Here is a 12,832-nt window from a genome sequence, read left to right as displayed (position 1 = left end):
AAAAACGACCTGCCAAGTAAGGGAAAAGAAGAGACAGAAGCGTTGATTCTCGACTTTAAAGTCATTGTGGAGGGCCACAATTTGTAGAATCATAGGGATACAGTTCTGGAAAGGAAAGAACGTTGCTAAACAATCTAATTTGTTCTGAGGTTTTGAATATTTTCTGCATCCTTTGAAATGTTCTAAGGAAGGAAAACAGTCCAGTAAGAGACATTCCAGGTTAGGCACCTGTCAGATTGAGACTGTGTATTTGCTGGTATCCTGAAGGTACAGAACACCTGCTTTGTGTAAAATGTGAGTCAAAAGTGTTTCCCCTTCGCCAGTGCTTCCACCTGACTTAGTTACACTTATTCATTCGTGTTTGACTTTTGTGGTGGTTGTTGATGGCTTTGATTCTTGTTTCTTAGCCTGAAAGTTAATGGTGGCATCACTGTGCTAATAACATGGATCTGCTCATCAGGCTGTGTCTTTAGGATTTATGCTCTTCATTTATGTATTTCTAATCCAATAAATGTAAACAGTTAAAAAAAAGATAAAATTATAGAAAAGAAGACCTGATGATGATGATGACTTAAAGAAGTTTGTGGAAGTTGAGTTTTATTCTTTGATATACTCAGAAGTTAAGATTTTATTTCTAGACTTTGTTATCACAGAGTTGAAAATAATTGCATTTCATAATTACATTATTGGCCTTAAATAGTAAAAGGATTAGATTAACTGAATTTTGGGAAATTCCTATCACAAAAGATCCTAAAATATCTATTGAGGAAAGCATCCTTAAAAATTTAGAATTCCTGTCATTTTCTTTTATGTTTCAAGATACAGAAATGCATTTTAATTAGCTTTCTTTTCCTACATAGTGTTATTTTTCCAGAATTGAGTAGCTATAGAAATTGAGTAGCTATAGAAATATATATTCTAGGTAACAGATTAGCTGGATTTCACAGTTCAGATTCTTAGGTTATATATTCTAAGAGTCCATTTCTGTCTTTTTTAGGACTATGGTAAACTCATTCTGTGCTTATTTTCTTTAGAACTAGCATGTCACCTTATTTTTCATTTGTATAAAATGATCTGTTACTGTCCTATTTACCTATTGCTTATCATATACATTTCAAAAAAGTATTAAGACTTCAGTTTATACAAAAAGAGCTAGAATACTGACTTTTAGGAGTAATGCTGTAGGTTAAATCCAAAGGAATACTGATATGGCAAGGAGGGGAGGAATTACCAACTTGTATCTTTCTCTGCTTTTTTTCTGGGTAACTGGTCCCTAGAGCAATAATAGCAGTGTCTGGACAGAAATCTAGAAAAGCTGTGGCTCTGCTGGTGGTACAGATATCCAGAATGATGTGCCATGATGTGCATTTTAAATTTGGAGTAAGCTACTATTCATTCTTTCCATAATCCCTTTATTCTTATTGGATTAAACAATCTGTGGAAAACTTCATTCTTGAATGTACAAGTCAAGCAGTGACTGAGCCATCTCAGCCCATAAATAAATCATTTGACGTCTTAGCAAAACACCAACCAGAAGTTGTCATTCATACATACTCAACTTGGTAAACATTGGAGTGTAAAGCTATACAGAGTAATGACTAAATTATAAAAACCATAACTAAGTAAACCCATGGTTACCTAAAATTTTCACCTCCACACTTTATTTTTGGAAAAGCAGATTTATCATGAAAGTAGTATCACAACGATCATAAAAAATTAGAAATGGTGTGCTGTGGCTTATGCATGTAATCCCAACCAGCCAGGAGTCTGAGGAAAGAGATGAGTTTGAGGCCAGCCTGGGCAACAGCATGAGACCCTGTGGAAGGAAGGGAAGAGGGAGGGGAGAGGCAGAAGAGAAAGAAAAATTAGGATGCAGAGAAAAATCACCTTAATCCCACAAGCTAATATAAATGTCATCTTTTGTACATTTTCACTCATCGTTTTGTTTACGATTTTTACCATAAAGAACAAGGAATACCCAGAATTCTGGATTTTTCGATTTTACATTGAATCCACCCATTAGGTCTCAGCTCTTAGAATGTACTCATTTAACCTCTGAACATTCCTACATTGTCTCATGCATAAGCTTTCAGGGGATACCTCACATTCAAATCATAACAGTATCATTTCTCTCTCTTTTTTTTCAGAGAGAATTTTTAAATATTTATTTTTCAGTTTTCGGTGGACACAACATCTTTATTTTATTTTTTATGTGGTGCTGAGGATGGAACCCAGCGCCCTACGCATGCCAGGTGAGCGCATTACCGCTTGAGCCACATCCCCAACCCTCACATCTCTTTTAATTTTAAACATTTAGCTGGGTATATGACAGTGTTTCATTTGGCTTTAATTCACATGCTCCCAGTGACAAAGGGAACATCTGTCATGTTTGTTGCTCATGTAGATACATTTTTTATGAAGTGCTTGTAAAAACCTTTTCCCCTGTTTGTCATGTTTAGGACTGCAGTAGTCCACTGAATGGATATGTTGCCCTGATTGAAATATCAGTTAAGAAATAATCAAAAGAAAACTTAGTTATCCCTTAAACATTTTTCTAAAAGCAAGATTTAAAATATCAAAGATGGCACTTAATTTTTCTAATGTGATAGGCATCATTGGTTAGCTTATCTGGCATGCACTTTTCTTCTTTGCTAACACAATCATAAGTTTGGGGGGGAATAACAAATCTGCTTCAAAATATTTTGCAAATGCTCTTCCAGCTTGGATGCTCATCTTAGATGGCTAGTGAGCTAGAACAGAAATTTCTGGGTGGAAAGATATATTTCCCCTAACATCTAGATAGATACAGATGTGAAGGACGGTTCAGGTATAGGCCTCCTGCCCTTGACCTGTCCTCCCCCTTGTCTGGATGTGCTGCAGCACTGGGGAAGGACAGCAGTTTGGAACTGTCCTGAGTGGTGTGGAGCAGGAGGGTAGAGAGGGCCCATTAGCTCCAGGGGCTTTGCTGGCCTTACAATGCCCACCCAGACTCTGCATTGGAGAAGTAAACCCCGTGTTCAGTTAAACTACCATCATCAGCCTATAAGTGTCACCAGGTCCTGCCCTCACCAGAACACCAACTGTCCACCCAGCTCAGAACCTGAGAATTCTGAATTATCTAGTACAAGTCCCTAAGCACTTGAGGAAATTTCTTTTTATTTATTGCATTGCTATTGTAATTGACCAAATTGATCACGTCAGAGAAAATTGCTCCATTAATTCCGTGACAGTAATACATTAAATAGTGCCCCCAGAGGCATTGAGGGTTTTTGTACTTTCTTAAATGTCATACTGACTGATAGAGAATCCCCCAAGAAGTCTGACTCATTTTCTCTGATTTACCACATGCAGAAAGGAGATTTGGGGATCACATATGGAGCATTTCAATCAAGAAAGTCACACTTGAATTTGAGAGATCTTTGTGGAATGTGAGGGGGAAGGGCGGAAAGCCTGTGCAGACATGGGTCTGCCTGTTATCTGATGTCTGAGAGAAATGCAGGCCCGCCCTCCCTCAAACTCCCAAAGAGAGAGTGCATCTCATTTCTCTTCATTTCATCCAGGAAGACAAACAATAACATTTAATTAAGTAGCTGTTGCCCTTAAAGTGTATTAAAAATAAAGCTTTTAAAATGTTTTGCTTTTCTCCAAAATGCTCAGCTGTCACTTCTAGGGAAAATTGTCTCTAGGTCCTCAAATATAAGGATGAGCAGAAAACCCAGAGGATAAATTGACTGATGGATGTGTTGCATTTAAAAATGACTTTCAGAGTGTAGTCTAGGTGTTTTAAAGCGTACTTTGATACTTGGAAGAAGGTCAACACACCCACTGGAGTATCCTCATTCTTATTGAAAAACATCCATTCTTCTTCATGGAGAGTAGATATTCCTTATATCTACTAAGATATTCCTTATAGTATCAGCATATTTTAAACCACATAGCAAGGTTGGGCTGTTGCTCCATCCAGCTGTACCTGTCCCTGTGCACTAAGGATAATAAAAGAAGATTGTGCATCTGATTTAAAGTCTAGGCAGGGAAATAATGCCCACGACTTCTCAGGCAGCATAGCCTGGCTATCAGATGTGACCTATGGGCACTAGGTGGAGTCTAATTGCATAACCACGAGGTCACCATCGCAGCCAGTAAGCACTCAGTCTCGCAGCCAGTAAGCACTCAGTCTCGGAGGTTGAGGGTACAGCACCGTAATGAAAGGAGGCTGACAGAAAAGATCAAACTGTTAAACCCTAAGAAATGCAAGGACTGAATTTTTATTTTCAAAATCATGAAGAGAACATAAGCTACAGACTCACTCTTCCAAACAAAAACAGCCCATAGAATAGGGAATATCTTCACGAAACAGAAATCTGACAACTATTCATTCAGAATGCAAAAAGTGTCGAATAAACTCCAATATGAAAGAGTAGTCACTTGTAAGTAAAGTGGGCAAAGACTTGAGTAGACTCTCTTTATAGAAGAGATTACAAGGCCAGTGAAGGAAAGGACAATCAATCTTGTACCCATTAGAATGACTTATTTAAAAGATAATAAGTGTTATTGATGATGTGGGAAAATTGGAACCCTTGCTTTCCAATAGGGTGGTTCCTGAAAAAAATTTAGAATTACCATATCATTCATAAATTCCTCTTCTGGGCATATATGAGAAAGAACCAAGGGCAAGAACTCAAATATTGTACATCCATGTCCACAGCAGCACTGTTCACGGTCACCATAGGTAGAGTAACCCAGGTACCCCGGCCGTAGCGCATACGTGCCCTGGAAAGTGAGTTGGTCCTGGAAGGAGGCTCTGACTCATGCAGAGACTTGATCACCTTGGAGGATTTTGTGCTAAGTGACACGGGCCAGTCACAGATAGACAGAAACCTTGAGATTCTGCTTGCACCAGGTACCCAGAGTGGTTGACACTATAGAAACAAAGTGGCACCTGGGGTCAGGAACAAGGGGAAACTGTTACTGCTTAATGCACACAGTTTCCCTTTGAAAAGATGAGGAGTGGTGGTGAAGAACCGCAATAATGTGACTTAACGGGGCTGGACTCTCCAAATTGTCCACTTAAAAATAATTAAGAGAGTAAATTTTATGTGTATCTCACCACAAGTAAAATTTAAAGGTACAATACAATGAGGTGTCACACATTTGTCAGAACAGCAAAAACTAAAAATAAAGAAAATCTTGTTAAAACCAGAACACCACACACAGCGCTGCTATTAGGAGTGTAAAATAGTATAATCATAAAAAAAATAAGATGATATGATTATTTTGGATTGCTGTTAGCAGTATCTACTAAAAGTTACCTGTATGCAAACCTAAAGATCGAATAATTCCACTCCTAAATGTTCATCCAATTAAAAAAACACGCCTTCCCCCAAAGACCACAGAACGTTCGCTGCACAATTCATAATGGCCCCAACCTGGAAACCTTCCAGATGCCCATCAGCAGTGGAATGGATGAATGAATTACGCTGTGTCCACATGATGGGCTCTTGGCCAGCAATGAGGATGCACACAGCCGTGGGTATTTCCAATAGTATGGTCAATCCCCACACATTTAAGCCCAAAGGGCTCAATCTTTTTGGGTGGATTGTTTGAAGGGTGCCCTGTGATGCTGCTATTAGTCCAGTCTTGATCCAGGTGCTGACTGCAGGGATTTCTGTGGAAATTCGTCAAGTTCCAGACTCACAATTGGTGTACTTTTCTTTCAAAAGAAAACAATTTAAACACAGCACTTCTGTGTGAGAGAGAGCACTGATTGACAAACACGTTCCAAGATTTGTATACAAATGCAAAGGACCAAAAATAATCAAGACAATCTAGGAGAACAACAAAATTGGAGCCTGTGGGCTGTCAGAGCACAGTGCCTGACATTGGTGTAAGGATGGGCCTGCAGGGCCCTGGAGCAGAATAGATCCTGCAGACATGGCCTGGGCTTCTTCAGTACAGAGGTCAAGGTAGTGAGGGTGGGTGCAGGTGTGGGAGAAAGTTATTTTTTTTAATTGATGGGAAATTTTAACATCTATGCAAAAAGTGAACCTCTACCCTTATGTCTGTCTCTGAAAAAGTTGTCTCAGAATCGATCCTATTCTGTGTATAAGTGCCAACAGTGTGAAGCTCTCAGGAGAAGAATCATGGTTGACTTTGAATTAGGCAAATAATTCTTAAACAGTACACGACAATTATGAGCCAACAAGGAAGAAATTGACTTTAAAAATTAAACCTTATCAAATTTTTAGAATTTCTGTTTTTTATAACTGGAACTCTCATACACTGAAAATGGAAATGCAAAATAGTACAATCTTTTGGGAAACAACTTGGAAGTTTCTTAAAAATTTAAGCATATCCCTAGCATGTGACCCAGGTGGTGTCCTAGGTGTTTACCAAGGAGTCAATCATATGTCTACACAAACTTGGAAAAAAAAATATATTATTGGAGCTTTATCTGTAATAGCAAAAAACTGGTAAAATTAGTAAATGTCCACTAGTAGATATGGAATAGCCATATAATGTGGTAGCATTCAGCAATAAAAGAAAACACATTTTGATACCTTTGACAACAATGCATCTCAAAATCATTGTGATACATGAAAGAAGCCAGACACACTCTAAACCCCCCATCCAAGAAAGAAAAAGGAAAGAGTCCATGCTCACAGGATGGAGGCTACGGTCTGCGTGAGCACCACCATAGCCAGGTCGATACCAAGAACCTACCTGCAGTGTCCCAGGCTGAGCCTCTAAGGTCTCCTGACCTTCAGTGCTGTCCACAGGTGACACGTCATCTACAGAGTGCACATCAGCAGTAGACCAGCAGGGAGTTGGGTTAAGTTCAAACAGTGGAGTGGCACACAGTGGTGGGAATACATGAACCATGGCCATGTAATCCTTCAGGACACAAAGATGGTGTTCAAAGAAAGGCCAGGCACAAGGAAGGCTTTTGGAAAGCTGGTGATTTGCCTCTTGATAACCAGAGCAGCGTGTATGGTAAGTGAACCTGTCAGAAGGTATGTTTTACTGATGACGACATTTATGTAAGCAAAACAAAACGGTGCTTCGGCGTTTAGTTAGATGTTCTTGGGTTAAAATGCCTGCTATGCTGTTTGCTGGATATTATCTAATCTCGCTACAGCGGGATAAATAATCATACCTATTTCAAAAGGTTGTTTTGAGGGTTAAATTAAATGAGATAGCACATATAATACAAATTAAGGCACAGGAGCTGGTGCGAGATAAGCAAAGGAGGTCATTGTCATCCTTAGGACTGGCAGGAGGGGTCCCTCCAACTCTGGGCGTGGCTCTGCTGCATGCATCCTGGGACAGCACAGCTCACGCTGCTCTCACAGAGCCTGGCCTGACTGTGTCTGCTGGTGGCTTCTGCAGAGGTGTTCAGAGTAGCCAGGGAAAGCAGAGATGCCATAGTGTCCCTCTCTGGTCGTCTGCTCCACACAAGATCCTGTGCAGGTGTGGCCAAGACTCTCAGTATATAACAGGAAGCTTAATTAAAGGAGCAAGGCTGCGTGCCTGCCTGGCTTATGGAGTGCGGAGTGGCTGAATGGTGAGGCAGCCCTGGGGGTGATAGCAGTACTCAATAAAGAGGGCTCATCAGTGTGTTGTAAAGTGATGATCTCTATGCCCTACAGAGGGCTGTGGAGCACACGGACTCCACTCCCAGTTATGAAAGCCTGGAGGCCCACCAACCGTTCAGGAAGGACATGCACATGCTCACATGAAGGCAGTCGGTACGGCTGTGTTGGGGAGCTTGGTCAAGTGGACTTCACTGCTCGAGTCCCAGAGTGAGCGGATGTGTGTTGATCTATTTCACTGTGGAACCCACGTGTGTCCCATAGTGTCATGTTGGGGACCTCAGATATACACAGCAAACCCTGTTTAAACAATGTCAAGGGTCTCTGCTGATAATAAGTGAATAACTGAATAAATATTATATTAATTCTCACAAGATCTAAATTCACCATGTTCTGGATTCATGACCATTTTTAGTTGAAATGCAAAATCCAGTTTTTTTCTTCTCAGGTACCTCAAGCCAAGGCCAAGGGGTACAGCACTGAGTCCCTTCTCCGATTGTCCTATCTGTCGCTAGGATCCTTCGACTGTCCACGTTCATTCCTCTCTCTGGATTTTTGCGCGCACACACACACACACACACAGAGTTATAAATTCTCCATAAGGAAGGTCTTTGTTTCTCCCACTTTGTGAGAATTATTATCTAGGGGGTATCAAACAAATATGACTGAAACATTAGGAAGAAATAAAAATAAGTTCATTCATGCTCTTTAGGAATGTATAAAATAACCTTGATGAATAAAGCAAATTCAATATATGACAGTTTTTTAAAGAGAGAGAGAAAGAGAGAGAGAGAGAGAGAGATAATTTTTTTAATATTTATTTTTTGGTTTTTGGCGGACACAACATCTTTGTTTGTTTGTGGTGCTGAGGATCGAACCCGGGCCGCACACATGCCAGGCGAGCGCGCTATGGCTTGAGCAACATCTCCAGCCCCAATATATGACATTTAACATTTAGAATACTTTATGGTTAACTATTATAATCATATTTATAAAATCATATTTTTTATTTTTAGTTACACATGACAGGAGAATGTATTTTGGCAGAATACATGTAAAGTATAACTTTTTCTGTTAGGTTCCCACTCTTATGGTCGCACATCGTACATGATGTGGAGTTACCCTGGTCATATATACAAACACAAGGCTGGAAAGTTATGACCAGTTAATTCTACTATCTTTCCTAATCCTCTCCTCCTTCCCTTCCCTCCATTACCCCCTTTCCAGTCCAATCTATTTCTGTTATTCTCATCCCCAACCTCTCCTATTTTGGGTTAGCAACCACAAATCAGAGAGAATATTTGGCCTTTGGTTTTTGGGGATTGGCTTATTTCAGTTAGCACGATAGTCTCCAGCTCCATCCATTTACTGGCAAATGCCATAATATTCCACTGTGTACATGTACCACATTTTCTTTATCCATTCATCTGTTAAGGGCACGTAGGTTGGTTCCATAACTTGGCCTATTGTGAGTCGAGCTGCTATAACCATTGATGTGGCTGTGTCATGTAGCATGCTGTTTTTAAGTTCTTTGCATCTAGATTGAGGGATTAGAATAACCATTTGACCCACTTATCTCATTCCTTGGTCTAAAATCATATTTTAAAATCATTTTTTGTCTGTTACTTAAGGTGGCTTCAAACGTTCAGCCATACTGAGTTTATAATTTAAATTAAAGGAATTTAATCAAATTTTACATCAATGTCTAAACATTTGACCCACTGGCATTAAACTTGGTGCTGCTGTGGGTGTTACCGCCCATGCAAGTGCACTCTCAGGTACAAAAGCCGACCCACAGCAACAGCCTCACCCTGGGAGAGCGCCGTGCCTCAGTGTCTGGGTCCTGGTCTGCTGGGACCGCCATGTCAAGGACCAAGCCTGAGCAACAGCCGGGTGCCTTCTCGGAGTTGTGGAGTGAGGAGTCTCAGGTCAAGGTGTTGGAGGAGGGACTCCTCTGAGGCCTCCCCCTTGGCTTGTAGCTGTTTGTACATGGCTGTTCCTGGTCCTGTCTGGTCCTGTCTCCTCTTTCTTCTGAAAGACATTTTATAAATTTCAGCTGGTACATAAGAACATGAGCGTTGTACAGGTCATCGGGGCACCGTGTGACAGTTCACATGTCACGTGAGGTCTCTTCAGGTTGAGTGTCACCACGTGTGCCATCTCCTTGTGGTGAGGACACCGCGCAGCCTTTCTGCTAGTTCTGGAAGGCCACCCCTGTGCGGCAGCACCTCAGATCTCTGTCACTCAGAGCTCCTGCTCCCGTCTGACAGAGCTCGGAGCTTCGAGGTCCCCCTGGGAGAACCTGTCAGGGTCACCCACACGACTTCATGCTGCTGCGTGTATCTCTGTACACATTCTGAGTTACGCCTGTAGACTTTGGCGAGCACAATGTGTCCCGTAAAGATTTTTAAGACCCAAGACACTGGAGGTTCATTTGCTGTGGGCACAAGGATCCAAGTTGCAAAGGAGCAGAGGCAGGAACGTTGGGGAGAGGGAGAAGGAATGAGGGGCAGGGGGCATCCCGAGGGTTGTGGCAGAGACCCCTGACTGAACACAGGTCACTGGGGGCATCCAAGTCATCTTAGTGCCAGTCGTACCCAAGGAAAATTCAATCAGAAGGCCTAGACACGGGATGCACCATAGTAGCTTCTAGAGCCCCCAGAGGCTCCCCGTCCTGCAGCTGAGGCTGGAGACCAGGAGTTGGGTCAGGAGGCCTTGAACTCAGTATCTTGTAGAAGGAAAGTTAGACAGACTAACTTTTTGATCCTTTGGTATGCAAAAGGTGGGGATTGGAGGTGTGACCCATGTCTTGGTCATCCAGCACTTGGAGCCAGAGGAGCCTCCGGAAGCAGCACTGGTGGTAAGACCCTCTCCTTTGAGACTCGAGGTCTGCTCCTCTTGTTTTCCCTCCCTCTTCCCAGGCTCTAAACTTGATCCGGGCTCACAGGGTGCTTCTATGACTATAGCCACCTTCACCCACACTCTCCCCACCCTCTGTCTCCAAAAATAAGGAGGAGGAAACAGTGAGAAGGTCAGTTGTATGTATTTGCAGATACACATATTCCCAAATATGCTGGGAATGTTTGAGGCAAGTTAACGGGCACATTCTTCCTCCCAGCCCACCAGGAGCTTGACCTGGAACAGCACAGCACTGTTGGGTACAGGGCACATGCCTGTAATCCCAGCAACTCAGGAGGCTGAGGCAGGAGGATCCAAGTTCAAGGCCAGTCTCAGCACAGCAAGACCCTGACTCAAAATAAAAACATAGAAAATGGGCTGGGAAAGTAGTTGAGTGGTAAAGCACCCCTGGGTTCTGTCCCCAAAACCAAAAACAAACAAAAAAATAATGATAACAAACCAAAGAGCTGCACAGTGCTGTCTGTCCTGAGCAAATATTAGTCTTCACTAGAAATGACCCAAAGCAGATGTTTCATACCTAGAATGTTTTCTCACAGACAGTTTCAATAGAAATATTTTAGCTTTCCAGATTCATCCAAATAAAATATTTGGTCTTAAAACATTCTATTATAAAAGTCAGTGAACTGTGGCTTCATTATAACAGAAGAAGCATAAATCAGAGACCCTTTTTCATTTGTAGTCACAGGCAAGCTGTTGTGAACGGTGGAAAGTGAATGCCAGGGATTCAGAAGGGATGTTTTAAGACATCCTCTCGTTGGGAAACAGAAATGCCAGTGAGGTTCACTGTGAGACCCATTCCCATCACCCTCATTAACATTACAAACCCAGGGTGACTTTTGATTAGAAAACTTTGTCCCTTGGATCCAGTGAAAATCCTGTGTGGACCGCATTCAGTCACATTTTCAGAGAAACATATATCACACTAAAAAGATCTAATTCTGCCCAGATCTCAGTATTATTAATATGACATATCCACAACAATCTACTGGAACAAGAAAACATGGAAAATGAGAATATTCTGCAACAATGCTTCCCAAATTTTGTGCAAGAATCAGCTGGGGAACTTACTTTTGGACTCTGATGAGCGGGGGAGGGGGGGACAGTCTGCATTTCTAACAGGTTCCCAGCAGGTGCTGCTGACCAAGTCCTGGAGAGTGGGGTCCTCCCCCACCCAGATGTCTCCCCACCTGCTCCCTTCTCTAGCATGTCCATCATCTCCCTGCCTGTTTGCACTGCCTCCCTCTCCGCACCTTCGGCCTTGAGTTAACCACATGTTTGAATATCACATTTAGATTCCTCCACTGTTTAGAGACAGCTGATTGCATTTGACAACTGGTTGCTCTAAGGGCTACGATCCACACCTTAACTCGTCAGAGTCTTCTTATAGTTCATATTGTACCACCTCTGTGCTCTTTTATCATTATTATTATTTTGGCACTGGAGATTGGACCCAGGGATGCACTACCATTTAGCTATATCCCTGACCCTTTTTATTTATTATTTTGAGACAGGGCTTTGCTAAGTTGTGCAGGCTGGCCTGCCTTGTGACCCTCCTGCCTCAGCCTCCTGAGTGGCTACCTGGGCACTGCACCTGCTAATGTCCTGTGGTTCTCAAAAGGACAGAAGGGGTTCTTTAGAAGAACAACCTGCACTCCATTGGCCCTCCATGCTCTCTCCCCTCATAGATGTCTCAGGACACATCCTGCAGGCATGGAAAGTTCAAGACCAGATAATATTATTCATTCTGGAGAATTTTAGTCACTATAGGTAACAAGAAGTGACTCAAATTGCTCAGTGCCTTTGCTGTGGATGGAAAGCTTTCCATCTCTATTGTTCCGCTTTGCCCTGATGCAGCCCAGGTGGCACAGGGGCTCTCGTGTAACCCAGGCGTGGCTGGGTCTCCGGCTGTGTCCTAGGAGGACCTGCTTGGAGCTGAGAATGGTTGACCTCCTAGTCAGATCTGTGGGCTTGTGGTCACCTGGTCTTGCTGACATCTACACCTACTGTCCCTGGACTGGGTCCAGAGATGCCCAGGAGCTCTCTGGGGCTGTTGCTTGCCCCCGAGCACCTCAGCACCAAGTTTGACTGGGTTGGTTTTGTTGTGAGACATTTTGTGATAAAATTGTATTGTTTCTAATAAGCTAAGTAACCCTAGTCACCCCCCCCCTTTTAAAATATTTTTTTAGATGTTGATGGAGCTTTATTTTTATTTTTATTTTATTCATTTATATGTGGTGCTGAGAATTGAACCCAGTGCCTCATACTTGCTAGGCAAGTGCTCTACCCTGAGTCACAATCCCAACCTGCAAATCCCTTTTGTTGTG

Source organism: Ictidomys tridecemlineatus, chromosome 3 (assembly GCF_052094955.1).
Source record: "Ictidomys tridecemlineatus isolate mIctTri1 chromosome 3, mIctTri1.hap1, whole genome shotgun sequence".
In the NCBI taxonomy this organism is placed as follows: domain Eukaryota; kingdom Metazoa; phylum Chordata; class Mammalia; order Rodentia; family Sciuridae; genus Ictidomys; species Ictidomys tridecemlineatus.
The sequence above is the reverse complement of the archived record's forward strand: the minus strand, read 5'-3'. Positions refer to the sequence as shown.